At 78.1% G+C, this 2,500-nt stretch overlaps 1 non-coding gene across 1 annotated transcript; it reads left to right on the top strand.

The window, feature by feature from the left end:
* The first annotated feature begins 2,243 nt into the window (after positions 1-2,243).
* Positions 2,244-2,396, top strand: LOC142028193 (5.8S ribosomal RNA). The gene has a single exon (XR_012649462.1). It is a non-coding gene; the product is annotated as a 5.8S ribosomal RNA (ribosomal RNA).
* The last annotated feature ends 104 nt before the right edge of the window (positions 2,397-2,500 follow it).

Genomic DNA, 2,500 nt, shown 5'->3' with positions numbered 1-2,500 from the left:
AGGGGGTCCCGGCTCGGCCCCCTCCCGGAGGCGCTCTCGCCTCTCGCTCGCCGGGCGCTGGCCCGCCTTCGCTACCGCCGACTCCGTCGCTTCTCTCCTACGCGCGCGCGCGCGTTGCCCGGACGGCTGGGGCCGCCGCGTCCCCGCCGTCACCCCGCTTCTCGCCTCCGCTGGCGCCCGCCGCCGGCCGGCGCCCTTCTCCGGGGACCGGCCCCGCCTCGCCCGACGGCGGTCCGCTGCCGGGGAGGTTTTGGGGCGCGGCCCTCGGGGCCAAGAGGGGCGCCCCCGGTCAGAGCGCGGGCGGCAGTGCGCGGGAAGGGGGGACGCCGGCGCGGGGTGTGACGAGCCCCGCCGGCCGAGCCCGCTCGGGCAAGGAGGAAGAAGCGGCGAGCGGCGGTGAGGACGGGGCAGCAGGGCGCGAGCGGCGCGAGAGGAGAGGGTCCTCCGGGGTCGCGGGAGGCGTCTCCCGCGGCCCTGCCCGCACCTTGTCGGGCTGCTGCGAAGCAGCCCGGCCGGCCGCGCAGGGGAAAGGCCTCCGGGCATTCCGGGCGGGTGCGTGGCGCCGGGTGGGGCGGCGGCGGCCGTTCCCCCCCGCACCTCTCCCCACGAGGGAGCCGGGGCGGGGGGGGCGCTCTGCCGCCGCCGCCTCCTCTGGTGGGCGAGGCCCCCGCCGGGCTGTGTCCCGCGCCAGCGGGCGGCCCGAGCCACGGCTCTCCTCCCGGGCGCAGCGCCGGGCTACTGAGGGAAACCCCGGGCCCCGGGAAGGAGGACGTGGTGGTGGCGGTGGATGTCGGGCGCGCCCCCGCGGGCGGACGCTCCCCCGAGGGCGGCAGCGGGGGAGGCACCCCCGCGGGGCCTTCAGGTCGTTTCCCTCACCCCAGGGCCAGGTACCTAGCGTCCGCGCCTCCGCGGCCCTCCCTCGGCGAGCCCGGGGGTCGAAGGCCGTGGAGCCGGGCGGAGGTTTAAAGACGCGGGCGGCTCGATGCGACCCGGGGGGGCGGCCGGGCGGCGGTGCCTTAAAGGGGCCGGGAGTTCCTCCCACGAAGGCCCTGGTGGGCTGCCGCCCGTGCTCATCCCGCGGGCAGCCGTGCCGGGGAGGGGTCCCGCTGCCCCCTCCTCTCCGCGGTCCGGTCTCGGTGGAGACCGCGGTGCGGTCGGCCGTAGCCGGCCTGCCTGCCTCGAAACGGGCGGCCCCGGCGTGAGCGCGGGCTCACTGCCCGGGGTGGCGGGTCCCCGCGGTGGGGGCTCGCTGGGCGGCTGCCGGGCCGCCGCGACTCCGTCGCAGCGCTGCGCCGCGCTGCGCTCCGTTCCCCCCCTCGCCCTGGCGAGCGCTCGGCGGTCTCCCGCCACTGGCTGCTGGCAAGGGCGGCACCCCGGCTGAGCGGCGGCGGCGCCGCTCGGCCTGTCGGTCGGCCGGAGGGCGCCCGGTGCCGGCCGCGGCTGTCCCGTCCCGGGCCCTGCCCGCCGCTTCCCCGTCGCGCTTCCCGGCCGCGCCGGGCAGGTGGGCGGGGGCGGGCGGGGGCACCCCACGCGCGGTCTCCGCGTGGAAACGGGGAGAGCGGGCGCTGTCCCCGGCTTAGCGCCGTCCGCCTTCCACCTGGGGCGTGCCCGTGGAAGGGGCCGAGGCGAGAAGCGGTGGCGGTGGTTCCGGGAGGGCAGCCGCTCTGGTGCGGCAGCGGGTGCCGTCCGGCAGGCCGCGGGCGGTGCGTCGCCGGCTCTGGCGGTTGCCGCCTCTTGGAGCCGCTGGCGTGGCCGCGGAGTTGCCGTCGGGACGAGCCCGGGGGAGCTGGCTGTCGTAGCGCGGCGCAGCCGGCACGGAGGCGTGCGCGGGGCCGGTGGGGCTCCCCGCTGCTGCCCCGCAGCAGCAGCAGCCGTGTCGTCCGGAGCGTGGTGGGCAGGCCGCGCGCGGTCGGGTGCATCGCTGCCTCTGCCCAGAGGCCGGGCCGAGCCCGTGCGCCTGGGCCGCCTCCGATGCGAGCAAGGCATTTCCCAGGCCGGTCGGGAGCGCGGGCTCCCCAGCCTCGCCGCTCGGAGTTTTCCGTTCCTTTCCCCCCCCCTTTCTCTGTGTGTGCTCGTACGGTCAGCAGAGGCGCGGCTTCTCCGTCGTGCTGCGCCGTGCCCCCTCCGCGCGTGCGGAGGGGGGTGGGCGGGCGGGCGGTGGGCCATCCTCCGGAGGGGCCGCTCGCCTGTGGCGAAGCGGTCCTGGCCCCCTCGCGCGTGCGGGGCGGTGCCGAAAGCCAGACAACTCTTAGCGGTGGATCACTCGGCTCGTGCGTCGATGAAGAACGCAGCTAGCTGCGAGAATTAATGTGAATTGCAGGACACATTGATCATCGACACTTCGAACGCACTTGCGGCCCCGGGTTCCTCCCGGGGCTACGCCTGTCTGAGCGTCGCTTGACGATCAATCGCCCGTCTGTGCCGCCGCCCCTCGCCTCGCGGCGGGGCGGCGGTCGCAGCGGCGCGGCTGGGGCGCCTCGCAGGCCCGCGCGCGCGCGGC

The sequence above is a fragment of the Buteo buteo genome, unplaced genomic scaffold (assembly GCF_964188355.1).
Source record: "Buteo buteo unplaced genomic scaffold, bButBut1.hap1.1 HAP1_SCAFFOLD_192, whole genome shotgun sequence".
In the NCBI taxonomy this organism is placed as follows: domain Eukaryota; kingdom Metazoa; phylum Chordata; class Aves; order Accipitriformes; family Accipitridae; genus Buteo; species Buteo buteo.
This window is presented reverse-complemented; position numbering and strand designations above follow the sequence as displayed.